The sequence below is a fragment of the Nomia melanderi genome, chromosome 3, assembly GCF_051020985.1.
Source record: "Nomia melanderi isolate GNS246 chromosome 3, iyNomMela1, whole genome shotgun sequence".
NCBI classification, from domain to species: Eukaryota; Metazoa; Arthropoda; class Insecta; order Hymenoptera; family Halictidae; genus Nomia; species Nomia melanderi.
The window spans coordinates 11,078,233-11,095,444 of record NC_135001.1 but is presented as its reverse complement, the minus strand read 5'-3'; the positions used below and the strand labels follow the sequence as shown (position 1 = coordinate 11,095,444).

General features: G+C 34.8%; 1 protein-coding gene and 2 non-coding genes across 13 annotated transcripts in view; 2 read left to right on the top strand and 1 right to left on the bottom strand.

Moving 5' to 3' along the window:
* The window catches only part of dgo (ankyrin repeat domain containing protein 6 diego), a 236,197-nt gene that overhangs the window by 56,439 nt on the left and 162,546 nt on the right, over window positions 1-17,212 (bottom strand). The window lies entirely within an intron of this gene.
* On the top strand, window positions 4,274-4,391 carry TRNAL-CAA (transfer RNA leucine (anticodon CAA)). Its single transcript has 2 exons — window positions 4,274-4,311; window positions 4,338-4,391. It is a non-coding gene; the product is annotated as a tRNA-Leu (tRNA).
* Window positions 11,195-11,312, top strand: TRNAL-CAA (transfer RNA leucine (anticodon CAA)). The gene is made up of 2 exons: window positions 11,195-11,232; window positions 11,268-11,312. It is a non-coding gene; the product is annotated as a tRNA-Leu (tRNA).

Below are 17,212 nucleotides of genomic sequence, written 5' to 3'. Positions count from 1 at the left end.
CTTCCCGAGTTAATAGAACCGTGCACCTCATCTCGCGATCAGAGTCGCTTGATTAGCGCTGTCTTTACAACGGAACGCTCGCCGGGAATCGCTACTTGCCGCGCGGATCACATGGTCACCGGTTTGACTGCGAAAAGGTCAATCGTAATGTCGACGATTTACTCTCGCCTCGCCGGCAATCTCATGCGGATTAGCAGCGTTACACGGAGGCGAGAGGTGATATTTTCACAGGGTTTCGGAGGGTCGAGGGGGAGATTATTCGCAATTTGCATGCTAACGAATAACCGTCCTGGATCGGATATTCAATTTCTTCCCCGAGATTTCGTACACGATAATGTACACATTCATGCAGTGTTATACGCTCGTTCATTGTATGGTTCATTCAGTACGTCGAACGTACACGAACTTGCGTTGGCTAGCTTTTAACACGTTCACCGCTACGAGAATTTAGAGCGTATTTCGCATTACTTATCCTATCGTAACAAACGCAAATGGTATTAAAATGAATCCCTATAAAAATTCTCACGATAGATTACTTTTAGTTTCTTCAGACGTTTGTTACAGTGTTCAAGGGAAACTATGTATTTTCGAAATCATTTCGAATATGCAATGTTTTTAAGGTATCAATAATTGCGAAACAAGGAAACCGAAACTATTCATTTTGATTGGTACTGTAATTCTAGTAGTAAAATAACGAATAAAAAATAACAGATGAATTCTATTTGATTGTTACTGGCGAATAATGGGTAATTAATATACTCGTCACTCACAGATGATAAATAAATTGTATTCATTTGTCATTTGGGGTAATTTTTGTCTAAGAATTGAATAGACAACAGAATTCCGCATTCTGTTTAACTTCTTTAATATTTCAATTTCAATACTTAACGATTACGATTTATTCTGTATAAAAAATACCTAACGGATATTTATAAACACCAATACATACTAACAGAATCAGAAATTTCATAGAAATGAATTTTCTTACAATTAAATTCGAAGCACACGTACCACACCAATGTAAGCGTAAAGTATTGTATCTAGTACTACGTTATTAATGTGAAAATGAATTCACACTTCGAGAGAACTGAATTTTCCGAAAATTAAAGTTTCCGAAGTGCCTGGACGAATTTAAATGAATTGTCGCCTCGATCGTCTTCGAATCCACGGTATCGCATGCATTTGATAGAATATTTATGACGCACGGCATTGAGCGTGTCGATCTTATCAGAGTGGTGTGAAGCGACTGCAGGAGAGGATGAGATAGATGGAAAGGCGAAGAAGAAGTTGGAGTTAATGCAAGCCGGGTCACGACGGCTGACCTGGATTACAAGTTCGTCGTCGTCGTCGGCTCCGTGGTTGCATTAACATTACTGGCACCGTCATGGTTCATCGTGAAAACATTATCGAACCGGAGGCTATTACTTTCCGTGTCGTTTATTCTCGCCATTGTTTTCCATTGAATTCTACTCCTGTGCGCCGTTTATAACCGTGTCAATATTTGTTTACCGTTCAAATAGTCTGATAATCAATACCATTACAGCAACACGCGCAAATATCCAGTGTATTAACCCTTTGCGATTGGCAATATTTTTCATTACGGATGTTCATTATTTTCCACTGTAATATCCATGATATTTTTTACCACTAACATAAAGAAGAATTTCGCGTAAACTAACGGATAGAACTCTATGTTATTTCTATATATCTTATATGATGATACTTTATACAACACATAAGATTCATAATCTTGCTGCATTGTGAATGAAACGGCGATCGTCGCGTCTCGAGTTTTAAATAACCGCCAAAGAATTTAAATTTAGAACATTCACCTCCGGCTCTCCTAAGAAAAATATCTATGCAGTTAAACAGTATAACTTGCTTTCTAACAAAATGAATATTAAATTAGACGTTCCGTGAGAATTAGTTACCATTAATTATAAAAGCTAAATAATCTTCACAACTGAGAAAAACCTTTTGTTTCATTAATCGCTCTAATAGAAAACTTAAAAAGAATCTAACGGATCGAATCTACAGGTAAATCAAACACAGTGAAATATGATAGCCAACAGCTCGACAGTGATACACCAATGATACGCTATAAACGCGTTTCACGCAATGATTTATCGCCAACGAAGGAACGCCCGTCGAAAGTCAAGGCGAGACTTTGACCTGCTCGGAGCCAGCTCCGTGTCGCCAGCATGTCGACTCGCGAACTCGTCGTTATCAATGTGGGTTAGTGGCTGATAACGAGGTAACGAACACCTGGCGAGTGGCGCGTACCGATCCGGCCAGCTGATAATTGGCCAATTGACGATTGTTGGCCCGAACAGAGAGATTTATCGCGTTGATAACGAAATAATTGACAACCGGTGGGTCCTACTGGCAGATTTACGGTAGCCAACGCGCGCATAATACGACGAAGGGGAAGGTATATAAAGATTCCCCCGGCCGGATAACGCATCTGCATGCTGGATTAAGGCCGAGCCAGGACTCCAGGAACCGCCGAGCCGAGTCGAGCCGCGCCGTGCGCCGAACGAAACGTTCTGTGAGGTCGAAACCAGTTCCACCGTATCCGTTTAGACGGATCTAGGCGCACAACAGCATAATGCAGATTCATCTCGGCGTATGCCCATACTATCTCGCTCTAACCCGCGCCCAACGCTTCGCCGACCGCTGTTCTCTCAGATAACAACGTAATTGACAAGTGGTCAGATTGCGCAATTACGCGTCATTACATGCGATTTCTTACGGATACACGCGGTTACCGCGAAAATGCACCGGCGAATCGATGCTTGACCGGCGAACGCTTTTTTCGTTTTTTTCGTTTTTTTACTTTCTGCGCTTTCGCTCTGCGTTGGCTCCGAATCAGGGATTGGAAAGGTTCCGAGAATAACTGTTTCAAACTGTTATTTATCGGTTCCGACTGAAACAGTTATGGGGAACCGAAATAAAGTCGTACGTGTCATTCCGTATGTATCGGTTCTGAGCTATATTGATTTTAGTTCTGATTCCGAAGACTCGATATTATACTGGTTCTTTAACTGTTAGTTTTCGGTTCAGTATTTCGATTTTAAATTTCTCTCAGAACCGAAAAATGACAATTGTAGAACCGATGTGGAGCCAGTATAAGACTGAAACTGATACAGCTCACAACGGTGAATTGATAATTGTCACTAATCTAGAGATTTTTAAGTATTTACCGACGTTACCTGAGGTTTGTTCATTAGAGAAATCTTTTTAGGAATGTGTTTCTTCAAAAGGGTTTATGCATTCTTTGGAAGTATAATATGTATTCTGGATTACTACTTATGAGTAGACTATTTAAACACTGATTTACAAAGAAGGAAATTTACTTTTTACAGTAGAGGTTTCTCTCCGTTCATAAAAACATACCTGCAGGGCTGGGTTTAATTAAAATCTTTATTTTGCAATATTTTATATGTCAATAATAAATTATGATACTCTATTATATATTTAGAACTTGTATGTATGTACAGATATGTATAGTACAACTATCCAAGATAAGATAAAAATGTTTCAAGTAATTATTACTACGTTCGAAGCGCCATTTTATTAATATTTAAGTTTGAAAATATGTGTACCACGTTATACAATCCTATATCTTTGTAAAATATTCTGACACAAATGATATTTACATAATAGTGACAATAGGAAGTAATACTGGTAACCATTCCACCATTTCATATAAATCCTAATATGAATAAACGAAACGTAATCAATGAAGTGCATTATAATAAATAAAACGTAATATAAATTAAAAGAAATGTAAGTGACTGAAAAATTTTATTAATAATATTATTCGAATAATATTACACTTGGTTTAGGCAATGAAAACATTGAAGTTACAAAATACGTAACTACTGTTATATAACAATTTTACTTTATGCATTACAGAAACCTAAATATAAGTTAACAAATATTTGTAAAAGTTCGACATTTTTTAATAAAGTTTTTATTTGATTATTAACTTAATAATATCTTCGATAAAAATAATTAAGTTATTTCAATTTGCTTAAATTTCTATAATAGAATAATAATAATACATAAATAAATGTACAAAATCTATGTCATATAGTATATAACATGGGAGAAGATTTTTATTTAATTTTTTCGCGCAGAGTTAATATTGCTATATCTTATGATACGTTTAGAAGCTTAATGAGCATTCTTATCTCCGCTGATGTTTATATTTAAAACTATAGCCAGTATGTTTGTTTGTGACTGCTAATTTGAGCACTGTTACCACAATGTCAGGATGGCCGAGCGGTCTAAGGCGCCAGACTCAAGGTAATACCTTACCCGTACGACGGGTTCTCTGGGGCTTCTGGTCCTCACTGAGGGCGTGGGTTCGAATCCCACTTCTGACAAATTCTTTTGCAATTTTTTAAATTTCGTTATTCATGATGTATCATGCACCTATTACATTTGTCGTGAAAAACTAATAATTAAAAATCAATAAAAATTGATATTTAAGGTAAAAATTGATTTATAAAGTATACTTGGTTATCGGGGGTTTAATACTGTACTGTTAAACGATTTTATATATCTTTTCGACATGAGTTGTATATTACAGTGTTATTTATATTATACTGATAATTACATATTAATAATGTACTTTTTATTTGTTAATTTGTTAATTTGTTTTCTGTGATAAAAAAGGATCACTCTTTGCAGGTTCCTCAATTCTTTGGAATTTTAAGAATATTATTACTCAGTTTATGTTGCATATTTGCTGTGCCAATAATTATACATTTATTAATAAACCGCGCGTTTACTAAATATTTTTTAAAGAATTTTTGTAGCATGAAGTAGTAAAATTTAAAGCAGATTATAATGAGGTTTTGAATATGAAAAATCAAGAAGTTTAAAAACTTGATTTATAAAGCTACAACAGTTTTCCACATATTCGGAGTTTATTAAATCGTTCTCCGCTTGTATCGTTATCGTTTTGATTATATATGTTCAGTAGTCCGTAAAAGAGATACGTGAATTAATGTCCACGATAAAAGTTTCATGTATACAGATTAAAACTCTATTCCTGACTATATTTCTCGTTTTTCTTTCTTCCCCTTATATTTCTTAATAAATAAAAAAAAAACGGGCATTTAATACATATTTATAATACATGTTCTTACAGTGGAACAAAGGTCGTTACTGATTTTTGTTATTATGTGTCAATAGTATATAGTACATAATTATTTAATTATAGTATATAATTACTGTATACATTGATCTTAACAATTTCTCTGTAAACAGAATTCCTGTTACTTCACGGTAGAAAATAACAAATAAGAAATAAATAATAATATAGAAATAACAGTATATCAGTAATAATAACCCAATAATAAAAAAAATTCATTTGAAATATAAAATAAGAAAAGTCAATGAACCGTATTAACAATAAAATACTTCAAAATTCAAAAGATTGAGTTGACCGATTTGGCCAATGGGCGGTTCATATATGACAGGATGTATCAGTGTGTGAACGTTTGTTTTCGTCGGTTTCACACCTTTCACCGAAGTTCCGATCTCGTTACCGAGTGTAACGCGGCGGCCATTAAGGCTTCCCGGACGATACTCATGGACGAGCAGCAACCGGCGCGCATTTCCCTGGGATTCCATGATGTTACCCCTGATTCAGGCGTAAAGTAATTTATCGCGGGTTCTAAGGGGCCGCCGATTTACGACCAAAAAGAGATTCGACGTCAGAAGTTGCCAGCAGCTTTGCCATTATCTCACGGACGCCGCAAGACTGGCACGATGAGCCCGCAGGATTTTCAGCCTGATAAGTGGTTATCGTTTTTGAAAATGATCCCGCTTTGAATATACGCGTACCCTACCATGCAATGTAATGCCCATCGTATATTTTAAGTGTTTCAAATAACAGACAGGGTGGGCCAACAATTTTGTCAACGTGAAATATGTATATGTGCATTCCAGTTTGCATAATTGGATGGTACCATTTCTTTCGAGATTATGGAGTGGATATATGATCCACAGCCCGCGACTCGGTACACAATCAAAGGATAGTTTTCGTATGAATCTTATGAATTTTGCATCATTCGGATGTATTTATGCGTCTCTCGATTTTTGTTTTATAAACACTCTATATATAAATATAAATATATATATAAACCGGCCATCTGAATAACTTGGCTGCCATTGATGATAGGAAAAAATCCATCAGACCAAAATTATTTGGTATCGATCATCCGATGTTACTAGTTTTTTGATATGTGGAGACGTCAAGGAGATATGAAGGTCATCTCTGTTTTTTTAAATGGAACGGTATATTTCTTTTACTTACATTCTGTTAGAGTATTTCAAGAGGAATACAATGACCTATTGGAAAGGTCATTTGTGGTCTGGGTTAAGCCAATTATGATGGAAAATAATTTACTTTGAGGAAATGGAAATATATATAAACTAAAAACGACGGATCTCTTTCCTGTCCCTAATATTTGGGACTCGCGGAAGCCAAATTGAATTGGTTCCGCGGTAGTTTCTAATGAAAGTGGCGTATGCAAAATATAGACGGTTACATATCACAATATGAAACAGGTGATAGGGTTTGTTCACCTCAGCCACGTCTCGTGAAACGTCGGGCTGTTCATGGTCGGCACGGTGGCGCGCAACAATCTTTGCATACGCTGCACGGGCTGCATTCTAGCTGCAGCCCCGAGCTGTAGATCCGCTCATCCGTTTGATTGCGAACCACCGAGATCTTGGCATTCCGAGTCGGTCATAGTACAAGAAAATATTTTTTCTGCAATTCCAGGCGGTGTAAATTTACGGAAAAATGTTGCCTATAGTCTGTCGATTAAAGCGTGTTCAGGTTTACTAGTAGAAACGTTTTTCACTGTAGGTTTACAACCTATATGTAAATTTTTTATATTTACAATTACAGTGCAATTGGATCGAATTAATGATCAGTCCAATTGCCTGCTACATTGACTTCTCAAATTCCCTTTTAAATGGAAAATTAAATGAAGATTATAGAATGTGGTTTACTTTACTGTTACAGGTATAGTTTAACGACCATGTAAAATGCATGAAATAGTATATCCTTCAAGTATCCTCCACATTGCCATTAACCTTAACTATTGCAATTTTTATATGGTCAAAAGAATATTTCAGTTCTACGAAAAATAACTAAATAATGTTTAGATTTGTCAATAATTCATTAAAAAAAAAAAAGAATACGATGCTTATTCTGTATCCACATCTACTGTAAAGGTTAGAAATCGGTAATAGATAAGTAACGTTTCATTTATACGAAAAATAACTAAACAACGTTTAGATCTGTCGGATTCGGTTGGAAAACTTCCATCATGAGTCTGACTCGATGTTCCAGGAGAGGGAGTTAATTCGCGACACTTCCCCATCCTCGTTCCACCTCTTAACCTTTGAGGCACCGCGTGGCCGGCGCAGAAATGTCAAGAGACACGAAAATGTTAACGAAGTTGACGCGATTCTAAGGATCGTGGAACACGTTTTTCCCATATAAAGCGCGCGGAGAAATCTGGGCCAGCCCGGCGTAAAATAACACCGTGTCCCGGCAACGAACGTGAAATACGTGTCAATTTAATTGGATAAAAGCGCGTATAGCCCGAGCCGGAGCCCACGCCGCGGTATCAAGTATACCGGCGCGGCTAGACACGGTTTTTCCGCGGACGACGATTTCTCTTCGATCGCCGGACGGAAGATTGATAACGTGATTACCGCGCCGGGAGAGCCGGACGGAAAAGTATGGTTCGTTATGCCGACGGAATCGATACATTCGGAAAAACACTGACCATTGCTCGCGGACTCTTTTTGCCGGTACACTTTCACGGCTAATTATCGCGCTTGTAATGCCATGTTCGTCACCGCGATGTCTTTCACGGTCGGGCGTCGTTGCACTTTCACTTTGAGGATCGTCACCTTGTAACATGACTAATAAATTGCAATGAGCCCTTTCTACTCTGCCGTAACGCACCGACGCAACGCACGGTGGGGTATTTGCTCGATCTGTCCGGCCAAAACTAAAGACACGCTTATACAGAGCTTTTACAACAAAATGGGAATGTCATATAATAATATATAATAATATACAGTTCTACGGTATATAACAATAAATTTATTAATCCTTTGCACCCCGTATACACCTCTTAGTCGCCAAGTGATTTGACACAGCAAAATTGTAAAGTTTGATATTTAATATTAAACTTTGCACAATGCATCGATATGTGAAATGTTAAAAGAAAATGGTTTCATTCCTCAATTTATGTGCCACTTCTCGAGAAGTTAGTTTGAAAGAATGTCATTGGTATTTTATTAGAAAATGTTGAATATTCTTAATGAAAAATTTGTGGAGTAGAAAGAGTTAATACAAATTATATATAATTTATATAGTCATATTTTGTCGAAAAAATTCGATATAAATATTCGATATAAATAGGTGTTTTTAATGGCCGCCTAAAACGGCCAAATTGGCCACAGTGCTTCGTTCCTATGTCGCTAATCGCTTACACTTATCGTCGCACGTAGAGACGAGTCAAAGGTATTTGTCGTCCGGATGCAAACTGTTACTGGCCTCCGATTTAAAAATTAAGAAAATTAAAAAACACATCTTCCAATAACGCAACGCCGTACGCCGCCTCCACACTATCAATAACTATGCTGCATTGCATAATTGAAATTAAATAGTAGACGTATAGAATAAATATCAAATATGGGGTCTATTCAAAAATTCAACCTATTTTTGAATTAAAAGAAAATAATATATGTTCAATAAATACATTTAATCATATTTACTGAACAATATAATTTCTATCGTTACCAATGACCTCTTCTCAACGTGATGGTAATTTGTGCATTTCATAGTCATTTAACAACGTAACACATTTTTACTATGAATATATTTTCGAAAAATGGTACTTTAATATTAGGTACCATTTTTTAAATATTATTGTATAACGTAGTCATTTAACAATTTAACACACTTTGATTATGAATAGTATATTTTAAGTTGTATTTGATTTTTCAAAATTGAAATTAAACGATTTTTACAATTGTCTAATTTTGAAAGTGGTGTAAGTCCATTTGCAGCCCGTAAGTATACATCAGTTTAGCAAAATACGCCTAAAACAAATTTATATAAACAAATTACATATTGATAAAACAGTAGAAACATTGCCAGGCTTCATATAATTTGCCTAAATTTTTTAATTAACAGATATGTTAACCTTTCATTTTCTTGAAACAAGAGAAAATGGACTTACACCACTTTCAAAATAAACGGTCCATATTATGAACCAGTTATTTATTTGGAAAGATAAATGTCATTAAAATATTGGTTACCTCACTTCGGGGACCCTAATACATTCGCCATTCCACCAGTTTGATACGAGGAGAAGCACAACACAGACTGATCCCATGGCAATGAATCGTTTTTGTTACCTCTTGTTCCTTTTCGTTCGTTGTTCTCTTTAAGAAGATCGACGAAAGGAACGAAGTTGGGGTCCCAGAAACCGATAAGAATGAATTAGGATGCACAGCGTCGGTAGCGATGGGTCGGAACCAACAAGTATCATATATACAGCCATTTGTTCGGTTTATTTCATTGTTTCGTAAATTGTAGTATTTGTGGCAACAAATAAATTTGTTAATAAAGAAGGATATTTCGTACTCGCAATTTTCTATCATTTTTATGATTCACTTTCTTACTATGTTTTATATTTCTTCTAAAAAAAATGACGGTTACTTTAACAATTTAAACTGAAAAAAGGGAATCGTTAATAAGAAAAGTTTATAAATTCATAGCGTAAATAATGACCAAAATAAAAAGAAAGATATCTATTTTCATCTTTTTCCATAACAATTGTTTTTTAACAAACGATTGAAACATAGAGTAACAAGTAAGTAGGTATATATTTTTGTTTTATGCAACTTGTATTAAAGGAAAACTTATTTCTACTTTTTATAGTTATTTCGGAGATGTTAGTTATAAATTGTAAGCATAAGCGAATAAATCGAAAGTATAGAAAATAATTTATTCTCAGTTTTCTTTCAATTAATTTAAAGATAATTGTTATAGTTTTGAAGTTACACGGAACACAAGTAGAACAGTTTTGTAACTGTTGAGTATTACATGAGTCGACTCTATTCCTATGTGTCAGTGATTTCTAGATACACTGTCGTAGTTCTGTGAAACCAGGCTTCCAACGAAACAAGGCGGTGGCTAATTTATTTTATAAACGAACAGATTGATCTACGAGACATGCGTATAATATTATTTTGTCCCGCTAACATTCACATAGCGTATACCGATATCATCGCCACCACAGTAGATTAATTTCCGAGATTAGGGTGGTTACGCAAGTCATTGCATATAAAAAATAGTTGAAAACAAAAACTGAAACGACAAACTTAATTACTTTTCACTTCATTATTTTTTTGTTGAAATATCTAATTTATTATAATTGTTTTCAGATCTATAAAAACTACAAATAATTAATTGTACTCTGATTTAATTGATAAGATTCTTGATTATAATTAAAAAATTAATCATTCTTAATCAATGATTAATCTTATACCACACAAAATTGGAACATACGTGATGCAGTAAACTTGTTATTATTTAAATTAATATATTCAAGTATTAAATTGATTAAATAAATGATTGAAGTAAGTAGATAAAGAGATCTCTTGAAATATCATATTACTCTACTAGTTGTAACCTGTGAAATTATATTTGTAATTAATTACGATCCATAATAAAGCATAAGAAAATGTTTACATAAATTCAGAATGTAAAAACTAATACAAATTTTCAAAAATCAATACTTAATTATATTTATTTGAATTGTTTAAATTATTTCAATACTTTAAATTAAAAATTGTATTAAACCAACAAATATCATTATTCACAGATATAACAATATATAGTTCATTTTTTATTTTACTCAATTCCTACATTTTATTTTCACAAGCAGTATATTGATATTTATAACTCTATGTGGCAGCAATTATTTTGTACGCAAATTTATTATTTATTACACGAATAATATATTTACGTTAATGGTATATGTTTTAAGTTTAATAAGTATTTAAAATTGGTATCTGTATTCAGACGTATATATATAGTATTGTTACATGTAAACCAAAATTTAAACAACGTTACCACAATGTCAGGATGGCCGAGCGGTCTAAGGCGCCAGACTCAAGGTTTATTCCTTACCCGTACAGCGGGTTCTGGGGTTTTCTGGTCCTCTCGGAGGGCGTGGGTTCGAATCCCACTTCTGACAAATTCTTTTGCAATTTTTGATACATCCATCGAAAATGTGTTTTATAATAATAAACAATTATCCACCACGAAACGTCAACTATTCTACTCTTACAAGTTACTTTACGCGAGTTGCGTGGTGGTGCGGGATCGAGTCCTGGCAACAGTAAATATTTTTTTTTCTTCCGAATATTAATATTTTTTGCTATATTTGATTTTTCTCTTCGTAATACATCAATTTTATATATTTAAATATATAAAATAACATATCTGTGTATATGTTTATAGAAATATAATTTTCTCTTGGATGGAAAATAATAAATAACTACATTTTTGTGAAATAACATTCGATAAGAAAAAAATGATAGTAATAGCTATTAACTGCAATGTTAATTTATGTTTTACTTAGAATATTAATGTACAGTATACATTGTATGAATTATCTGATGATTTCCTCTCTTGCAACACAAGTGTAGAGATAATATCTTATCTATTTTCTCTATTTTGCATGTTAATGATAATAATATTATAATATATACATAAAATTTATGTATGTATTATATTATACTACATACATAAAATTAAAAAAAATTGTTAATTCCAACAACACAACACAATAATAATTTCATCAATGTGTATGAATATCTCAGAATCAACAATTCAATATAAACGAATAAAATGGGTTAGCCAAGCGTTTTTCAGTTCAGTTTTACTATACGCCAATATACGTACATAAATAAAAAGTTAACATTCTATCGTGAAATGATAATAAATTGCGTTGTTTTTTTCTTATACGAACAACATTGTCAGCTAATCAAACTCTGTAAATGTCTACAAACTGAACAAAACGGAGTTATTAATAAATTGCGTCGACTCTTCTCATAAAAACAAAATTATCGGCTAATTAGACCTTGTAAATGTATACAACTCGTAACGTAACGAAGCGTAATTCTCGTAAATTAATTCGAACCAATACGTGATTACGAACACTAACGATTCGATTCATTGCGCCAGGTTATGTTACACTATAGCTATTGTGCCTAATGGATAATAAAGGTCTGATGCACGATTCACAACCAGTCTTGCGAAACTTGCTATGTTTCCGGGAGAACTTACGCGAGATAGCAGCACGAGCAAACGACCCTGCCCAGCCCTCTCCGTTGTTCAAGCTATTTTCGGAGTAACTATTTTTCCTCTTTCCCACAGAGCGCATGGTGGTTACGAGCACTGTGGTACAATAGGCTCTGACCCGCGCACAATGACTCCGAGATTCGTTTTGGAAACATTTGTAGTGTAATAATGCCCGTAAACGGAGTCACATAGCATTTTGGCCAGGCGAAACGGATTCGCGCTAGCGGACTCTTCATTATCTTCCGGTCGTCATTTAACCCATTCGAGACGAACTACACACCAAGTGTGTAATGACTTACCTAGCTAAAAAGAGAAATCGTACACCGTTTGTGTAATGATCATGGATTTCTATAGTATCAAATGATTAATTGGAAATTTAATGGTTACGATTGTCAATCACGAAAACGAAGAATGTTGTATGTTCTTAGAAACGGGCCACTCTCGATAAGCAATCAAAGCGTGTAGATGTTGAACAATTTGATCCACGATGTTTAATTAAATGTATATTCTCTTATTGTAAGGGTGCGATAATTATAACTTGTGTTGATTTCAGGCTAAGGCTATAGAAAGAGTCATTCACAATGAAAATTGTTGGGATTGCAAAAGATGAACAGTAATGGTGAAAGTGATGATTTCGAGTCTTGGATTCTGCGGTCACTTTTTAAAGAAACTGATCTCGAATGAGTTGAAATGTACGAACGTCACCAAAAATGAATAATTTTCAAGAATTTTTTTTTTAATTAATGGTCCTACCAACGCTTTCAATTTTTGTTGGAGCTTACTTATTTATTTACTCAATTATTTATATAGAAAAGTAATATAATACAAATATACAAAATTCTTATGTATTATCAAAGATCAACTAAATAAGCTACAATAAAAACTGAAAGCATTGGTCGAATCGTTATTAACGAAAGAAATTCAGGAAAATTGGTCGTTTTTGGCGACGTTCATAGGGAAGTAAGTACCATATCTACTCCGTTAATGAAATTTATGTATCCTGAAATGGCATTTATTAGCTGCACATGCCGTCCGCGACTCGTGTCTCGAATACGATTTTTTAAATTAATTGTAATCGTCTGAATATGCTACCGGCGCATCAACACTGATTATAGTAAATACTATGATCATTAAACTGCGAATTTCTACATGCATTTACAGTATATCGCAAACACAAGCATCCGGAGACAGTACTGAAATGGGTATAAACGTTAATGGAATTTAACGCATGAAAGGTTTCCGGGTTTTATTGCCAGCTACTATACAATTTTCTCTTGTCACAATTAGTCAACATTGATTGAGCAAATTAGGTTTCATTGAATTTTGGTTCCTTTATGTCTTCTTGTACCCGTTGTGCGTTCAATAATGAACTCTCGTAGTTTACAAATCAATAAATATTTAGTATATTAATATATATATTAATAATAATATTAAGTGGCCACGTTATACGTGAATTATTTAAACAGACAGTAGATAATATTGACAGAGCAGTATAATTTAAATATCTACTTAATACCTCTGTTACTCTTGTATAATTTCATTGCGTAATAATTACATAACACTTTATTTTGTTAATAGTTCCCTACCCACACTGTAATGAAATACGAATTTTTATCTAATGGAAAATATGAAAATGCAAAATGTAATGCTTCTCGTACTATTTGTTAGGAAAAATAATTTTCTCTCATAATTCTGTTCTCCTGATTCTACTGAAAAAGATTTGAATTCGCATAAAAATCCACTATCCAATGGCAACATGCATTATTTCGATTACAGACACAGTTACACAAGCAAATACCTTGGTTTATTCTTTAAAAACGGTAATTATATAATACGAATGTCTACAGGCACGCACGACAAAACGTTGGAAGTAAACTGTGAAAGTTCCGCGAACCGCGAAACTTCTTGCGTCAAACGCGCAACTGTCAGTGTCAACAAGCGAAAGGTCAAGAAAGTTATTAACAGCGGCAGTAAATAACACCAAAGCAACGACGGATAGAAATAATAAACATAGCAATGCCGTGTTACATGTGTGCGCCGGAGAAATTAATAAACTCGTAAAGCAATCGGCTCAGAGAATCTTCCGACTTTCTACGTAACGTTCTCATTAATCAAGGATATTATGTCAAACTGTTCCTACAGCGAGGCAGTACGTCTCCTCCATTCGTCATTCGACGTGGAAAAAAGAAGAAACTGTCGTCTAATCGATATATCTTCGGTCGGTGTAGCTAACAATAAAAGCGGAAAAGGTTCGTAGCTACGTTTCTATCGACCCAGATTTAAAAGCGAAACGTCATTTGTTCCGTGACTTATGACTCCTGACTTCGTGCGGTTTGTTTCATTGAACCCGTATCGCGTGCTCGACTAACGAGCACCACCACCACGTTGCTCCTGATCGATGTTGGATCGACGTTTCAGTAAAGAGTAACGGATACAACAGGACTGACTTATTTTCTGTATTCTCACTAGCCACGGACGTGGCTGGCTCTAAAGCAGGGTCTTTAACACTAGGTTTACGTACGTTTATTGTATGGTTTATTCGATTGTTCCTAGTAACAGTGATGTTTATTCGTGTGGATCTTGGGAACTAATCAGTTAACCGTGGAACTTGGTTCGAAAAATCTCTCATTGTGCGCGCAATAAAACTGACATACTGAATAACAGTTATAACTTATTTCGGTCCTTCGTAACTATTTCAAGAATCAAAGTCTATATAGAACAGTTTCATGCGGTTATTGCAAAACCCTTTCAGTCCCTGATTTCAGTTCTACACTTCTTTCAGAACTGAAAAATAACAGTTACAGAACCGATATAGAATCTCTATAATATCGGTTCTGAGAAATAACAGTTACGACTTTATTTCGATTTTTGACGATTATTTCAAGAATCAAAACCGATATCATGAGTATTTTCAACCTTTTTAGTGAAGCTTCCAGTAAACGTCATCAATCGAAACTGTGTAGAAAAGTATATCCCGATAGTCGCCAGCAATCGGACACGCTGAAAGACATCGAGAATCCAGCTTGTACGTGGCATTTGTGTGCGACCCGCCGCCATTTACCTCTACCTTTCTAATTTCTCGGACGCGGTAATTAAGCGGGCAGCGTATCATTAGGGGAAGAATTACTGGGTAGGCGGGTCAGTGGTTTTTACTTTTCGGCGACACCTCGTTATTAGATGAATCCACGGACCGCCGTGCCGCCGATATAGTTAACACCGCTACCACGAACCAAGAGGACCGCGGAACAGTTTTATGTACGAACTAATTGCGACCGGACATGGCCCGGTGCGTGCCGTGGAAGGTGTAATCAGTTCTTCTTTTCGTGTACGCGATAGCTGACGGTACCGGGCAAGTATATTAAACGAACTGTTGCTCCATAAATCAAACAGATAAAGATCTCACGGGGCTTGCGACTTAAAAATCATTTTACTAGACGCGAACGTCGTAAACCGAGATTCTTGGACTGTTAATTCCGACCGCTTCCGTGACTCTTGTTGGTTGTGAGGTGACCGATTGTGGTTTCTGGCGGAGCCAGTCTTGCCTTCCTGAGGTCATGATTCTATGATAAAGTTTACGACTATCGAGAACTTTAATATCCAAATGTGGAACATTTTAGCGTGCAGAATGTATTTGGAGCTCCTCGGTACGGGGAGTCGCGGAAAAATAACTTTATCTGAAGTTTGCTTCTCATCGACCTGTCCGGTTGTTAAAGTTGTTTAATTTCTCTTTCAATTCGCTTTCTCGCGGTTTGGTTTGGTGAATATATGTTATTTTATTCGGATCACTGGTTCGGTTTTACTCCGATAAAGAGATGGATAAAACAATCGTGTACAAGTGTCTTACGGATGTTGAACTATTTTACGAATATTCTGTACTCTTTCAGAATGTTATATCAACGTTATTGTCATCTGATTCTTGTAGTTTCATATTGTTTAACGATGTGTTAAGATAATAGTTGATTTATGATGTCATAATTTTGAAATGATCTTGAATGCAATGCAATAAGAATTTTGTTCACTCATATAGAAAATTTGCAGAAAATCAATAAATTAAACATTATAATTATATAAATACCTTTTAATATATTTATATGAAATTATATATAATTTATATTAATAAATTGATTATTATATGCCATATAATTGCATATTATTGTATATTATTACATTATATTTTCAAATTTTCTTGTAAAAAGTCGATATAAACCAGTCTTCAATTTTGGCTGCTCAGATTGGGCAAGTACGCCAGAGTGCAGCGGTTTGAACCGATTTCTCCGAAACCATAGCTGTGGCAACCGTAAACGCAGTTTCTCGGAGAAGAATCGATAGAGAAATCGCTGTGGTAATGTTGGCATTGCCATTGAGGCTACTCGAGTATCGAGTTTTCCACGCCGGCAACCGTGTTTCTTTCAGGTTTATGTCCTTGAACGATATATGAGTGGCTTAGAATAGTAGTGGTTCAATTTCTATTTCGAGATTCGCGAGAAAATAACTTTTACGAAATGTTCCTGGATTCACTGCATACTAATATTACAATTATTAATATCAATAATTAATAGTAACTCATATTATTAATTACATTATAATATTAATATTTAATCAATCTAAGAATGATTCGTAATATCTTTTTTTCACAAGAAGTCAGAAATAGTGTTCTAATTTCTATCTCTAGGTTCCTGAGAAAAAGGAGCTTTTATAAAATGTCCTTGTATTAAATAAACACTAAGACTATACACTGTTATTAATAATATTATTAACAAAATTATTCTCATAAAATTCAATAGAAAATAT